Source organism: Macaca fascicularis, chromosome 7, assembly GCF_037993035.2.
Source record: "Macaca fascicularis isolate 582-1 chromosome 7, T2T-MFA8v1.1".
NCBI classification, from domain to species: Eukaryota; Metazoa; Chordata; class Mammalia; order Primates; family Cercopithecidae; genus Macaca; species Macaca fascicularis.
Window position 1 is genome coordinate 39538671 of NC_088381.1, and position 17572 is coordinate 39556242.

A 17572-nucleotide genomic window follows, 5' to 3' on the forward strand; every position below is an offset into this window, starting at 1 on the left:
AATGAAGAACCATGGAATCTAAGACAGAAGAAAAAGGACATGAAGTCAGAAGGAGACTGGTGGACAGTGAGAAAGAACTGGGCCCAGTAGGTCTGGGTTCATGAGGAGGTTGAAAAATTGCCATAAGGGGCCTAGAAGAAGTAAGCTGGGAGGTCAAGAGATAATCTTCAGAGTGAGATGTCTGGGTTTGAGGTTTTGTAGGGAATGTCATTTTGGTGATGGGAAGGGAGTGGGTAGCTAAGGTCTGAAACTGTACTTGGTAATTAGGAGGTCACGTTTGGGATCCTGGAAAAGTCATCCTCATAGATGATAAAGAGCTCCACGATGATGAGGGAGTTGGGGTAGAAAGGATCCAGGAAACCCAGAGCCAAGGTGGTCAGTACATCGAAGGGGTTGACTATGAGTGAGCATTAGGGATGGGGAGGGGACTGAATGGCATTAAAGGAACTGGGCTTTCACAAGATGAAAGGGAGTTTAGGAGTGGCCTGAGGAGCCAGGAGGATTCCAGCCTGTCCCCCTGACCCTGAGGGGGGAATGTGAGGATAAGCAGGCCCTCTCTGAAGGGTCAGAGGGCAAAAAGAAGGGAATGTTCCAGGAAAGGCTAAAGTACAGAGGAATGTGCTGCTTGGAGCAGTGAAGGGGTCAGGGAAAGGGGGATGGGGGCCAGGGCAGCTGAGAAGAGAACAGAGCAGTGTAGGGATAGAGTCTGGGGGCCAGTGGGTGCAGGAAGAGGCCTGGGATCCTGGCTGAGACCGAAAAGAACGAGAATGGGCCCAATGGATTTCACCCGCTGGGTCTCTACAGTGGAGTGAGGACTTGGGACTAAAGACTTCACACAATGGCTTGGCCGCAGAGTGGGTCTGGGCAGGCAGCCACGATGGCTTTGGCTGGCCTCAGGTCTGCAGGCACTGAAGGGCTGCTTCCAGGAACCATGCATGGTGGATGACCCTTCAGTTAACTGCTCAAATAGAACTTGTGAGGAGGGATGGTGACCCCACGGGCTAGAGGGGTGGATGGATCAGGGAGCAGATGAGCTCTGAAGTCCATTCCATCACTGCCACCTGTGATCACATACTTCACAGCTGTCCCGCAGACTGACCCAACCATGAGATATGCTGGTTGCTTAATTTATAATTTCAATTAGCTGTTTAACAAATGTGCCTTAATCACCAGAGGCTGAGTAAGGAAACAGACACCCTGGCCTACGCCAGAGGCCTACGCATAACCACCTAGAGCCAGCCTTGGAGGGTATCAGCAAGGGGCTAAACTGATGAAGGAGGAGGGAAGATGCAGAAGCCCTTGTTCTCAGGGCTCAGAGCAAATTGTGGCATCAGATATTTTAATATTGCTATTTCTGTTGCTGATAGTGACAGCTAAAGTTTATTGAACACTTTCTATGTGCTAGGCACACTATATGGCCTAGCTCATTTATTCCTCATACACTAAGAGGAAGGTGTTTTTATCGTCATTTTGTAGATGAGAAAACAAGTCTATAGGGATGAAGGAACTCGCTCAGTATTGGGGACTGGACCCCCATGCAAAACTGACCCAAGTTCAAAAGATCAGAAAACTACAGCTGCAATAGGAAACATGACTCAATCAAAGACTCAGGAGGTCAGGCATAGAGCAAGGGCTGACATCCAGGTCTCCTGACTGCCTACTCATAGCTCTCTCCACCCCACCACACAGAGAGAAAGCAGAGTGTCCATTTCTTCCGCCCAAAGGACATCTTGACTGCAACCTCATGAAAGACCCCAAGCCAGAACCAACAAGCTAAGCCACTCCTAGATTTCAGACTCACAGAAACCATGAGAAATAATCATTGTTTGTTAAGTCACGACATTTTGAGATGACTTGTGACACAGCAATAAATAATTAATAGAGGGTAAACATCTGTTGGCTCATGTGTTAGGATTTGAGGACATTTCCTCTGACATTTCTACTCTCTGTCCTGCTGGAAAGTCCTTCGTCATGAGAGAGGGAAAGAGAGAGGCCGTAGTGCCCCTCTGTCCTCCGTAGAGCTGGAGACAGAGTGGACAACTGACGCTGCCTTTCTGGCTCTCATCTGTGCTAGCCAACAATACTTGACCATTTCTACCAAGAGTCAGCAAAATTCTTCTTAGAAGGTCTGGTACTAAGTATTTTAGGCTTTGCAGGCCACATATAGTATCTGCTGCAACTACTCAGCTCTGCCATTAAAGCACCAAAACAGCATTAGACAATACATAAACAAATAGGCTTGGCTGATTCTAATAAAGCTTTATTTATAAAATCAAGTGGCTGATTCAAGGATCATACTATGCTAATCCCTGGTTTAGAGAAAGGAAAAACACAGTCCATAAAGGTCTGTGGCCAGGGAGGTTTAAAGGGCCCACAGGACACTTCCCATAGAGGGGAGGCTGTTCCTAAACTGCCCTACCTTTGGCCCCACCATTGCTCTACCTTTGCCCCAGGAAGCCAAGATATTTATCATCTCTTGCAAACAACCACCACGTATGAAGATAGCTAAGGGAGCTCCAGGTTTGCTGAGAGTCTGAGCACCTGTGAGGGATATTACTAAGGAAATGTCCACACCAGCTAGAAGATTTCTTTCAACCCCGGGAGCAACAGTGTCCAGATGCTGCTCCAGTAGTTACTGCTTGTTCACATATTACCTCCTTTCTTTCTTACCTACAATTATTTTTGTGTAACAAATGAACCCCGAAACTCAATAACTTACTCACATGGCTGGCGGGTTGGTTCCTCTCCACACAAACTTCTCCATGAGGCTGCCTGGGTGTCCTCACAGTATGGTGATGGGCTTCCCCCACAACTACTTATCCAGGAGACCAAGGAAGAAGCTGCAGTGCCTCTCTGACCTAGCCCTGGAAGTCATGTGTCATCACATCCACTGTCCCATTGTTCACACAGGTCAGCCCTGATTCTGTGTGAGAGGGGACTATGCAAAGACATGGATACCAGCAGGCAAGGACCCCCATTGTGGAGGCTGGGTACGATGAATGCATCCTGAGGTTAGTGCCCCATGGGAGTGATCCCTACAAAAGCTCACCCACTTAATTTTGGTAGTTGTGTGAGGAAGGACTCTAATACCTGTTTTGTTGTTGTTTATTTGTTTGTTGTTTGTTTGAAATGAGGTCTCGTCATGTCACCCAGGCTGCAGTGCAGTAGCATGATCAGGGCTCACTGCAGCCTCGACCTCCTGGGCTCAAGCGATCCTCCCACCTCAGACTCCCAAGTAGCTGGGACCATAGGCACATGCCACCATGCCCGGCTAATTTTCGTATTTTTTGTAGAGACGAAGTTTCACCATGTTGCCCAGGCTAGTCTCAAACTCTTGAGCTCAAGTGATCCGCTTGCCTTGGCCTCCCAAAGTGCTGGGGATTACAGGCGTGAGCCACAGTGCCCGGCCTTCTATCACCTGTCTGCTCAAATCTGTATGGGTGACTTGTTCATAGGAGATATTGATACTCAGCTGCCGATGTCTATAGTTTTTAGCTACATTTGACCACAAGTTTTCATTGCTGGGGTTTCAATCTCATCTTCCTTGTTCTTCTGCCATTCTTAGGCATCTGCAGTAGACGTTTGTCATTCTGTTCTGGCTTCCCAGCATCTGACGCTTGCCTAGTGGAACTTCTCGTTGTGTGACTCTTGGTGGGGGCAGGTCCCTGCCCGGTTCTTCAGTCTTTCTGTCAGTATTTGACTGACCCTATGTCACTCCAATATACCTCTTGCTATTTAAATTAGCTAGTCAGTCAAACTTATAATCCCAGCACTTTGGGACGCAGAGGCAGGCGGATCACCTGTGGTCAGGAGTTTGAGACCAGCCTGGTCAACACGGTGAAACACCTTCCTGCTAAAAATACAAAAATTAGTCAGGCACGGTGGCACGCACCTGTAATCCCATCTACTCAGGAGACTGAGACAGGAGAATCGCTTGAACCTGGGAGGCAGAGGTTGCAGTGAGCCGAGGTTGCAGGGAGCTGAGATTGTGCCACTGCACTCCAGCCTGGGCGACAGAGCAAGACTCTATCTCAAAAAGAAAAAAAAGGCAGAAAATTAGTCTGTTTCTGTTGCTTGCAACCTAGAATCCTAGCTGGTTCAGAGTCTCCAACACTTACTCTCAGACAAAGCTCTCCCGGTGCCAAAGCCACTACATCTCTGCTGTTGCTGTGGCTTCAGTTGCTGAAGTTGAGCATAGACTTCAGAGTCAGACAGATCTAGGTTTGAGTCCCAGCCCTGCCACTTTAATGCAGTGTGACTTTCTACAAGTTGTTTAATATCTCTGGACTTCTGTTGCTTCCCCTGCACAATGAGGGAAGTGACATTTAGCTTGCAAGACTGCTATGAGGATCTGCACATAGCATTGTGCCTGGCACAGAGTAGGTGCTTATGCCTGCTCTTGTATAATAAAGTATAATGGTGATGATGATGATGATCATGGACATGTGCTGAAGTTTGTCCTTATGTGAACCCCATCCAGGGTTTCTTGCAGAGGCAAAGCTACTCCCGTTTGATGACAGGTCTCTGGAGCTACCTTAAATGGTCTGTCTTCTCAGTACTAATTGCTCTTTAGAACGCTCAAAGCGAGTCTTACTCATGGAGTTGAATAAACTCTTTCAACAAGGAACTTGCTATAAGTCCCCTGGGGACTAGTCCAGAGCATGATTCAGAGATACACCCCCCAGCCCCTCCTATCTGCAATGCTTTGCAAATGGAGCTCTTTCTGGCCTGCTCTGAGATCCTAGAGCATCTAAGATGAGCATGCAACTTCAAGTCCCACTGTGGTCCTTGCAATCTGATCTCAGGTCATCCAGACCCTTGACCTGGCCTCACAGCCTGACATAGCTTCACAACTACTAGAGATACATCCTGGATGGCAAGCCACACTCTAAGACACTGCGCTGTAGCAGGAGCCCTGGTTTCTCCCATCCCATCTCCGAGCTGGCAGAGCTGTTGCATAGTGTTTCCATTTTTCTAAGGGTTGTTCCAGAGTCTAGGGTGTTCATGAGAAGTAATTTGCAAACCCCATCCCACGCTGCTCTAAGAATTATACCCTCATACCAGTCTGGGAAAGAGTCTGACCCCTACCTTCACCCCAAATCATAGCATTGGGTGAGGTGGCACCTATGCTGGTTATGTGGGTACTATAGATAAATGGGCAACTGCAAGGTCAGGAAATCATCCTAACACAGAAAGAAACATTCTCTTGTTCTAAGACTCCCTCCTTGAACAACCCAGTTAACCCTACAGGCCCCTCGTTCGTCTTCCAAAGCACTGATTTGCCACTTAGGACATATATTTTTTAGACTAGCAGCTGAGTAGTAGCCTCTATCTTTTCCTAGCAAGAGTATAAGCCACCTGGAGCGAGAGCCTTCTTATACTTTCCCTGTCCTCTGCACCTGGCACCTTGCCTGAAGATGAATCAGAGCTGACGAAATACTTGTCGAATGGCTGCTCCATGGATGACACAGAACACAGCTGCAGACCCTGACTACCTGGCCCAAAATAGCAAATACTGTGGGCCATGGGGCTGTGGAAAGCTGAGGTGCCTCCCAGGGCCACAGCAGATAGTTAAGAATATCGGCCAAGAGATATGATCTCACCAGGCCACAATAGTCTGTGCATTTTTGTCCAGGTTGGAGAGGCAGGACATAGCCTGTACCTGTTAGGCAGGACACAGCCAGGTCATTCCTGATAGACAAGACACAGCCACCCTAGACACGGAGTAGAGCCCCCGCAAGGCTGCTGCTCAGAACGCTTCTGCAATCTCAGGGGCAATTTCAGGCCTGCTGGAGTGAGGTCTCAGGTTACACCAACTCCTCAGCTTCTCAGCTTTGGATGGGAGCTGCTTCTGGACAGGGCCATCACCACCAGCCCATTAGTGAAGGAAATATTTGCCAGAGAGCGTCACCCTCCAGGAGGAGAATAACAACTGAAGGTCTATATCTCATCTATTCCAGGACTCTTTTAGCTTAGATGAATTCCTTAATCCTTCTTCTCTACCCATCGGCTCAAAGACTTGCAAATCTTCCACACACTCAGTGTCCCTTTTAAGTTTAGAAATTGACCTAACAATAATGCCTCCTTGTAATGTCCTTGCAAGTGGCCTGGTATGCACTGCCTGCTTTGCCCACAAGTCAATACTGTGAGGCAGGACATGGGATTGTTTGATTTGGAGATGTACTGAGTGATAAATAATGGAATGGCTACAACAGCTAACATTATACTAAACGTTTTACAAAAAGGTAAGCCTCAGAACCACCACATGAAAGGGGGAATGTCACAATCCCCAGTTTCAGATGAGCAAACTGAGGCTTAGAGGTAGGTGTTAAGAAACTTCCAAAGTCACCCAACTGGGAAGTAAGACCAGGATTCAAACCCAGGAACATTTGGCTTCAAAGCACAGACTCTTACTGCTAACAGTCCACTTCTACCCACATATTTATGAAATATCAATCACTGTGCTACTTGTTGGAGACATAGGGACAATTAAGGTACCACTTTGTTGCTCAAGCTTTCAACCTCGTCAGAGAAACATTAGCATAATTTTAATTATATATTACAGTGTGATATTTGTAATCATAAAAATTATATGTAGGAATGGAAGGATGGTGATGAATTCTGTCAATAAGGGAGGAACAGAGCTTCCGGAAAGCATCACAGAGGAACATTCAAAAAATGAAACTTTATGATTCAATTTCTTTTCTATTTTGAGTGTGTGATCTTTAGCCACCATCCGTCCACACTGGCCTCTATTGAATGAGTCATCCATCATCTGGGAAAGACCCAGTCAAAGGGTCCCCTTCTCTGAGCCCACGCTTTATCGGTCTCACATATCACAAACCCAAAATAGATTAATGTGTTAAAGAACTTGAGAGCATTTCTGTCACTCAGGATTCAGAACTCAGCATCGGCACAACACAACCAATAATCCTAAACACCACTCGGATGAGTAACACCTGATAGACCCCAGAGAAACACTTCTCCACATCCCTTGTCCTGTGTCTGTGAACCAAAAGGAAATCTTGTCCAAATGCCATCCATGAAGATTTGTGGGTTGGGCCGCTGCCAGCGCTGGAGGTGGACACCTGCCTTTGGAGGATGGGCAGGATGTGAGCCCCAGATGAACTCAGACAAGAATTAAGGCAAATTAGTTAACTTACCTTATTCTTCCTCACAGATTGCATGAATGCACAGATTCATGCAAAGGGCAGTATCCTTTCCCAGGAGTGCTGAGTGTCTATTTCTTGCTTCTCTCGATGCTCCAATCTGTGATTCTGGAAGCCGTCAAAAATTAATGCAGTATTCACAACAGTTACACATGATGGTTGGGAAATAGTTTGCAATATTAAACACATCCTAATACTTATAATTTGTATATTTGCAGGCCTGTCTGTAACACACAAAAAGCATGATATTAATTCTTTATGTTGGCCACAGGCAGACCTCAACGGTTAGAATTGTATTAATAAGTAGGTTTTATTTTATAAAAATAGGTTTAAAGATTTAATTACATTTTCAAAAGATTAAATAATTTTAACCTAAGTGATGTTGATTTTTAAAGCTGATATGAATTTGTTATAAATTATATTTTGTCTTTTAATTTCAATAGATTGTTTTGCATATTTTATTTACATAAATATTCAGTCATAGAAAAACATTAGATGGTGCAATGAACTGAGTGTTATGTCTTGCCAGAAGTAACATGTTGAAACCCTAATCCCAATGTGATGGTATTTGGAGGTGGGGCCTTTGGGAGGTAATCAGGTCATGAAGGTGGAACCCTCAGGAATGGGATTAGTGTCCTCATAAGAAGACGCCAGAGAGCTGGCTAGCTCTCTTTCCACCTCGTGAGAATGCAACCAGAAGTCAGTAGTATGCAACCTGGAAGAGGCCCCTCACCAGAAACCAACCAGGCTGGCACCCTGATCTCAGACTTCCGACCTCCAGAACCGTGAGGAAAAAATTGTTGTTGATAAGCCAGCAGTCTATGGTACTTTGTTATACAACCCAAACTGACCGAGACAGATGGGTTTGCTCCCCTCTTTAGTCTCACTCACTTATCTCCCTCAGGATCCCTCCTGGGCCAGCAAACAGCAGATTGGCCAGGTGCAGAGCCTCACCCACAGCACCTGGCTCAGCAGGAAGCATGTAAAAGGCCCCCAGGCCAGGACAGGAGGGGCCTCAGTTGCAAGCTATTTTCACTGCTACTACATATACTGCTCAGTGCCTCACTCTGTCTTACTTTGACCTGGGCCTTCTGACTGTCCCCTGGTACCTAATTATTCACCTGGCTTCCTGATCTGCTTTGACTGATAGCCTCAGTCACTGACCTCTTGAGCCAGGTCTTTGTCAACCTTGCTTTGACCATCACAACGCTTGCTTCCTCCCCACCAAGTATTTCCTGATATCCACTGGCCTGCAATGATACAGGGAAATAAGTATTAACATGTTTTTGAAGTATATATTACAGTGTGATATTTGTAGTGATAATTATGTGTAGGAATGAATCAAAGGATGGTTATTAATTCTGTCAATAAGGAAGGAAGAGAGATTAGGGAAGGCTTCCCAGAGAAACGCTTATTAAATGGAACTTTATCTATGATTCAAATTATTTTCTATTTTAACTGTGTAATCTTTAGCCATCAACTGTCCACACTGGCATCTACTAAATGAGTCATCCACTATCTGGATAAGGCCCATACAAAAGGGTCCCCTTTTCTGAACCCATGCTTTAACAGGTCTCACATATCACAAACCCCCCAAAAATTAATGTATTAAAGAACAGAAAGTATTATGAATACATACTTTGAAAATCAGAGCTCTCCCCCCTCCCTTACCCACTCCCCAAGAATATACAGAGAATGGCCTTCTTCATCACTCATTTCACGTAAATCATTGTAAAAACTACCCTGATCCTAGCTTCACCCTCTGCCCTTCAGGATAATTCACAAAAATCATTAAGCACTGAATTCATCCAGTTCAAACACTGTCTTTTTACAGTTGGAGAAACTGAGACACAAGGAGAAAAAATGACTTTCCCATGATCACCCAGCAAGTGAATTGAGACTAGAGCCAGTCTCCAAGCTCCAAGCCCACATCCACACTCTGGTTCTGAAATGCCACATATCCGGATAATTGTGTGGCATTCCAGCAGCACCCCACCCTAATCAATCTCCACATGACATCCCAAAGGGCAGTTATTGTGAATTGGGGGCGGGGGGTGCAGTAAGAAGTTGGATGCTGGGTGTGCAAAGGAAAAGCAAGGGAGGTTGTTTCATAAATGACACAATGGCACTCTCCAAAATTGAGTTGCAGGGCTTCCGCTGCCCTGAGAGACTGCATGCCTTTCTGGAGACTAAACATTTTCACAGTTCCTTTGGCCCAAGGGTTATTTTCTTGTTGGAAAAATGGAAAAATTCCCCACACGAATGGCAAGAAAAATAACTTCAGCTGGACTAATCCAGAGACAAAGTTTCTTCTGAAATTGCAAAAGGATAGAACTGGAGGGGAGCAAACATTTCTTTCAAATAAACACAGAATATTTCTTTCTTTGCTTTGTTTTAGAGACAGAGTCTCACTTGCTGCCGAGGCTGGAGTGCAGGGGCATGCAGTTATGGACCACTGCAGCCTCAAACTCCTGGGCTCAAGTGCTCCTCCTGCCTCATCCTTCCAGAGTTCTGGGATTACAGGTGTGAGCCACCACGTCCAGCTGCACAGCATGTTTCTTCTGGGTTTCTTTTTATTTGCTCATGCCTAAGAACCCCTAACTGGCTCCTTAGAGACACGCCGGGTCCCATGGGTCAGAGGAGAAGCTGGGTGTGCATGAGCCTACAGGAGAAGCCGCAGCTCACTGGAGCTCCCTGTCTGGCCAAGGCTGTTAGGAGCTGTGTCCCACGGGGCCTGGGCTGAGAGGAAGACGTACCTTCTCACAGAATCCCCTGCATACCCAGACGAGCCCTCCCTACAGATGGGACTATCAACTGGCCAAGACCCCGTTCATTACTTATCTTCAAAATGTGCCTCTTCTTCTTAATGAATGAATGCCTCTAGCACTAAGAGTTCTTTTGTTACAACTTGTTTCTTAAAATCAAAATAATTTAGGTTCATTTTATCATTTTCATAATTTATTAATTTTTTATCTGATTTTTCTCAGTTCTTTAGCTAAAGAAAAATTCAAGTTAGTATCTATGCTTAAAATATTTCTTCTATGAAGCCTGGGCAACATAGAAAGACCCAATCTCTAAAAAAAAATTAAATAAGTAGCTGGGCATGGTGGTATGCACATGCAGTCCCAGCTACTCAGGAGGCTGAGGTGGGAGGATCACTTGAGTCCAGGAGTTCAAGGCTGCAGTAAGCGAAGATCGTGCCACTGCCCTCCAGCCTGGGTGACAGAGCGAGACGTCATCTCTAAAATATATTAAAAAGGGAAACACTGAAATTGTCAATGACTTCAGGTATCCTTGAAAATATTTCTCCTGTGAGATTAAGTGAATCATCTATATGTTCATGGCATCTATTCTGAGAACTTATTGATGCCTTTAAGGGATGCTTATAGCTGCATTGTCATTAATGACTGTGGATATTGCTAAACAGCAGGTCACCATCATCTAGAATTTGTATCAGTTTATCAAATGTAGTCACACATAGATGGCTTGCACTTGGCAAAAAAGTTAGGAATTGTCATGGAAGGGTCCATGGGAATACGAGTTTTGATGCTTAAATGTCTCTGGCTTCACAGTAGACCTGCCCTGCAAACCATAAAAAGGGTTTGTCCCAGCCTCCCAGGGGTCATTTTATCTGCCCTTCAAGACACCCACCTCACAGCCAGTGAGCATGGATGAAGCCCAGGGAACCAGAGTCATGACATGATTATGTGATATGAGTAGAGCATGAAGGAAAGAGCATCAGATACTGGGCTGGGTGAATTAGGACAATGCTTTTCATATGTGACTATATGAACATCTTCTCTAAAGTAGTCTTCATAATACTAGCCCTCTATACCTCACAGGTATGGGAACCAAGTTGTAAAACATCTGGAAAATTACTTTACAAACTAGAAAGAACTTCTTGAATGTAATGTCTTTTGTTCATAAAATCATGCATTCACTAAATATTTATTAAGCACCTACTATATGCTAGGTACTGTTCCAGCATTGGAGATACAGCAATAAACAAATATGACTATCTCTTTAAGAGATAAAATGTATTTTCCTTCTGGCCTTTAAGCTGAATAGCCCTTGGGACAGTAGTCAGTCTCCAAGATGGCCCCCAGGGACCCCACCTCCTATCGTTGTCCCCACCATACTGAATCAGGCTGACCTACGCATGAGAATGTGGTAGAACCAACAGTCTATGACTTCCAAGACTGGGCCATAAAGGACGTTGCTGCCTCATCCTTGGCCTCCTGGACTACTTGCTCTGGGGAAGCCAGCCACCATGTCGTGAGGACACTCAAGAAGCCACCAAGAGGCTGGCGAGGAGAAATGCTGTGTTCTGTCAGTATCCAGCACCAAAATGCCAGGCACGTGTTACCTTAGAAGTAAATCTTCCAGCACCAGACAAGCCTTCAGACGGCTGCGACCTAGCTCACATCTTGAGGACAACTTCATAAGAGACCTCAAGCCTCAGTTGCCAGCTAAATCACTTCTCCATATCTGACCCATAGAAATGTAAGAGGTAACAAATATTTATTCTTATTCTAAGCCACTACATTTTGAGGTGAGTTGCTATGCAGCAATATATAACTAATACATTTCATTACATAACTCTTCCAAAAGGGTAAAGGAAGATAATTCCACCTTTGGTCTCATCACTACAAACTGATATTTGTTGCCTGACAATCTTCATTTTGTTGAGGAACTCCCGTGGGTACCAAGCATACAGTTGGTGCTCCATAATACTTACTTGTTGGCTGTTGGATTCATGATTCTGGAGCTGAAGAGCACAACTATGGCTTGGTGGATAGGGACGAGGTCACACAAAAGTTGGCTGAGGCACAGAGAGACCCACCCAGGCAGGACCAGGGGTAGGTGAGGATGGTCTCAGGAACAGGTGATCCTATGAATCCAGATAGACAGGACCCTCGGGATGGCCTGAGGGGCAGGATCCTGGTGGTCAGTCAGAGCACTGCATTCATGCAGATCTGAGTCTGATGGACAGTCTGGATTGGAGGGAGGAAAGGCTATCATGGAAAGACAGGTACTGAGGCCCAAGGGCAAGACTTCAGATCAAGAGATGACTGCAAGATGGGCGTGGGGGGCAAGATAGAGGAGCCCAGTATTGGAGGATTAGGAGGTCAACGTAGAAATGGTGGGCAAGTCAGAAGCCCATCCCAGGAGCTCAGGCGCAGGTGGAGCTGAGGGTGCAGCAAGGCTGGAGAGGCCCAGGCTGACTCAGGAAGTGTCTGCAGAATGGCAGCTGCAGGCCCCATGCCTGTGCTCCTCAGTTCTAAAGTCATGAATCCAAGAGCCAACAAGTAAGCGTTCTTGGAGCACCAACTCTATGATTGGTACTATGGGAGTTCCTCAGCCAAGTGAAGATTGTCAGGCAACAAATATCAGTTTGTAGTGATATGAGACTATCCTCAACCTGGAAAGGCATCCTTCATCTACTGCCCCAGGTAACACCGATTATCCCTCACCTGGCACCTGGACCCTTCTAGCCGGGCACCCCTCTTAGCTGTAGAGCTCCCACACAAACGTGCCTCAAAAGCATACAGCTCTAAAGTCTAGAATTCACTTTGATTTGGGATGATGGGACTGCAACATAATCCTTCATATTGAAATCTCAGGAGAAGCAGCCTCTCCTTCACCACATCTTCACAGTTTTCCTTTCTGTAGTCTCTGGGTTTCTGAGATAATAAACGATATCTCCAAAGCAGGTGACTACAATGACAGTGATGACACTAGACTGTGAGACTCCATTGTGGAGACAAGGCAGGAAACTATATTGACAAAAGGAGGACTTAGTCAACACAGGAGTTCTGGGGACAATAAGATGGAAATCAAATACAGAGTAACCAAGATAAGGCCCTCACTTCCCATAAATACCTTTGTCTTCTCCAAAAGCCAGATACTCTCTAACCACAAAAGTATAACACAATGTGAGATGATGGGCTCAAATCCAAACTCCATCGTGTTACTTACAGAGACTACCTGTGATTTCGCAGCATCTTCTAGTTTTTGAAATATATAAAAGACCCTAATTTTCTAAGCATCCATCCCAAAAGTAAATTCTCCAAATAAAGGGACATACATCACCCAAAATTTATGCAGATTGGTCCTGAGCTCTTCCACGTCAGCTTCTGACCTCTCCCTCCCACCCTCATCACCCCATTGTTCAGGTCCTAGGACAATTTTTCGGTAACAATTTCTTTACATAATGTTCACCATTGTGAACAGAACTGGCATACATCTTTGCCCCTCCCTGGAGCTATAAGAATTGTCTCTATTGGAAATACTTCTGAATTAAATCAGCTGGGCTCCAATTCCTCGCAAGCCACGCTCAGTGTGATGTCTCATGTGGGTCCATTTTTGTGGCTTCCTTTCCCTTTCCCCAAGGCTTTTATGACCCATGAGAAAACAGGGGCAAGGCCTCTGGTTGTGGTCCACCGGGGTCACTGTTAGGGTCTCTGGTCCAAGCTGTGGGGTCCATTCAAAGGTAGGCTGCTCCACAAATATGTCCACAACCACCATATCAAGCTCAACCATGGACAGAAGCCAACTCCACAGGTGCCATGGTCCTTAAGCTTTCAGGCAGCCATCCCACCCTCGGTTCTGCCACCCTCACAGAGCTCAGTGCAGGGTTGTAGAAGTATTGATGGATTGGGTGAAACCCGCCTTGTTTATTTCAGCTGTATGACATCTGGCTCATTGCCATTTCAGAAACTAAAACATGGCTCCCAAAAACAACGGCTATGCTCATTTCATGGGTAAATGTGCCTTACTATGAATTTGTCTATTTTGATGGTTGAAACATTTTGTTGTGTGCTTGTCAGGCACCACCAAAGATTAAAAGAAATAGATGACATGGCCACTACTCCTAAAGACTTTTATTTTCTAGTTGGGAAGGTATGTACCCATGAGAAGGTTTGAGGTTAATAATAGTACAAAATAACAATGAAAGTAACATCTCAGGACACATTGGCACATCTCATTGGATTCTTGGAGCAATCCTGGGTGACAAGTATTACAATTTCCCATTTTGTAGGTGAGGAAACTGAGGCGTATGCCATCTTCCTATAAGCCTTGCCTCTGGAGGAGGAAACTAACCTGGGGCCAGAGGGGGTCATGCCTGGCTGTTAACCCCTGCTGTCTTGCTCCTTACTGTCTGTGACCTGCAAACTTCCCGACACACATGTATACACACACACACACACACACACACACACTCCAACCCTACCTTATTGGAACATCTGACTCTGTAATGGTCTATAAAAGTTTTATTGTTCCTTCTTTTAGAAAGTTGCTGGATCTCCCTAGCACTTGTAAATAATGTGTGCTCCAGCCTCTATCTCCACCCTGTCCCTCACCATAGGCACCCAGTGGGTAATAATCCAACAGCCAACAAGGAAGCAACAAGAATCCCATGAGGAAGCTCAGTCAGGGGATTCTTCTGAGGTCACAGACCTCCATCCATGGGTGGTCGACCCTTTGACCCTTCTGCCCCAACCTGTCAAGGAGACAATTGCCACAGCCCATGTGAGAGGCACTCTGGTTTTCCAGCCTCATCCCCCACTCTGCCCGTCAGTCTCCCCAATATATCAAATGACTCCCCACTATTTCCTGAACATACCCCCTCCCCAGGCTTGGGAGCATGTCCTTTCCTCCTCCTGGAGTGCTCTTCTCTCAAGTAATGCTTGTCCAATTACTGCTCAGAATACAAAAACTAGGCCCAAATATCACCTCCTCCTTCAATCCTTTCCTGATTTTCTCCATCCATATATGAGCTTGCCTTTCTCTGAAACACCATAAAATTACAAGTGGATCATCTAAAGGTGTTCATCTCTCTCTGCTTCTTATTACGGCAGCATATTTGCAGATTTGTCTTAGGGGATAGGAGTCAGAGTTCTGAGTCTGTCCAACCTCTGGCACTTATGACCTATGCAAAATTGGGAAACTGAGTCACAAGAAAGTCATCTATAAAATGGGGTTTCATGAAGATAAAATGAGATAACAAAGAGAAAGCACTTCTTAAACAATAATGGGCTTTACTCATGTTATGCTTAACCTCTCTCTGCCTCAGCTGGCACATCCATGAAAACAGGAGTAGTGATATGTCTCCCGCCTGGATTTGCAGTGAGGATTCCATGAGGTCGTGTCTGTAAGGCAAAGTGAGCACAGTCCCCTGCCTTCATCTCTGGCCCTGTCCATGTCATAACAGAGCTTGGACTGCAGACCCCACATTATATTTTTCGCTCTGACCACGATGTTGTGCAGGATTTAGGATGCTGCTGTGAACAGTCTTTCATGGGGGTGACTTTTGGAACCTGTCCAGGAATCCCAATGCTCTGCAATAATAATCATCATCATAAACAGTTGGTGGTCCCTGCATCCAGGAAATTAGTTTTTAGGGGCCAAGTCTGTGCTGTGAGGGAACATGCCCCTCCCTCAGAGAGAGAGAGTGCAGAGCATGTGTGTCTATAAAACCACAGCTAATCCTCAGAGCCAGATGAAAGAGCCGCCTCCCTGAGTGGCCAGCTGCGGCATCAGAGCCAGAAATGCCCCACAGAGGCAGTTTGGGGAGCATCAGCCCTAGCCTGGCTCCATGAGCCACATTACTGAATTGCAACTTTGATGCAGAAGGTGAATAATAAATCAGTTTAGGCATTGGGTCAAGGATCTTCATCTGAGAAGAAAAGGAAATGATAAACTATCGGAGTTGGAAGGAACCAGCTCAGACCAACATCCTTGCTGCAAATTTCCAAGCCCCTCCCTTCTCCCCTTTCTCTTCCTCTTTTCAGGGCTGGGTCCCACATCCTTTTAGCATCGTGTGTCCCTAAGCCCTCCAGCCACAGTTGACATGACTGAGAGCGGACCAAGTTGGGCCAGTCACATTCTCTCTCCTGGAATTCTGGACTTGGAAACTGGACACTGGTCAACTTCCGTTGGGATCTTTACCCAGGAAGACTCACTTTCATGGATGGAATACAGACTGGAAGCCAGATAAGAGAGAAGAGTATGGGAAACGCACGCCTCATTCCAAGAGAAACAGCTCAAGCAGGCAGCCCTGCATGAGGAACACTGCAAAAAAAAAAAAAAAAAAAAAAAAAAAACCACTCAATGAAGACACACAACCTCTCTTGCCTCATCACTTTAGTGAAGTAACAGAGTGCCTTGCATGCATAGGTGCTACTGAATACAAGTTTATTGACACTCATTAATAATCAAAAACAAGTAGGGATCTAATCACAGTGTAGATTTCAGGGAGAAACAAAGAGCCACTGAACTCCTTAAAATCAGGGGCCAGGTTTATATAAAGCTCAAACGCAGGAAAAATAGTGAGGATGGTGGTCAACTGTAGGGGGGATAATATGTGGAAGGGGGCACAAAGGGCTTGTGGAACATTCTGATTCCTGATCTGGGTGCTGGTTACAAGGGGCTGTTGGCCTTGTGAAAATTCAGTGAGCTATATGAGCATGACATACGCACATCTCTGTATGTATGGTATATGTCAATAATAAGTTTAATGGTACAACAAACGGGAGTCAGGTCTTGACTTACCCAGAGCCCACCTGATACAGTTCTGGCAGGAATTCAAGGTTCCATCTCCCTAGCATTTTCATACAAGCAATATCTGATTAAAACAAATAATCAAAGTGGCCTGGAAGAAAATGGCAACCAGAAGCCAAGTCAGAGAAGGGTAGCGTTATGCTCAGAGGAATTCGGGGGGTAGAAAAAGAACTCGTTGCCAAGAAGACAGTCCCAAATGATGTGATAACAGTAATGTGTTTGGGCTAATGTTTTATACACAGACCCACAAACAAACACACATATGTGTGTCCACGTGTACACACGCCTTTTGATACATTTATAACAATTATAAAGAGAATATGTAACTTTTCTACGTGGTAGGTACTGTGTTTGACATTCATTAAATAGCTTGATCATGATAATAACCTGGTGAAATGGGTACTATTATTATCCCCATTTTTCAGATGAAGAAATCAAGGTTCAAAGAGTCAGTGATTCGGCTGATGTCACCCTGGTAATAAATGGGAAAATTAGGTTGGTCTAAATGCAAAACCTATGCTTTTAAAATAACACTTTCCAACTCCCCAAAAACATACAGACACAGACATTTATACCCTTAACACCTCTGTGTGAAATACAGGACAGGATACGTTCCATTTCATTCATCAATGGCTTCTACAGCTAACACATCCAACAGCAAGACAAGTGAGCTTGTTTGTTTCAAGGTGTAAATAGGAAACAGCTAATTTGCCGATCATTTTCGTATGTGAATGTTGGAGAGGAAGCGGCAGACACGGCGGTTTTACTAGCACACTTAACCCTCCTAACAATTTGATGAGGTACATATTCTTATCTCTAGTTTATGGAAGGAGAAACTG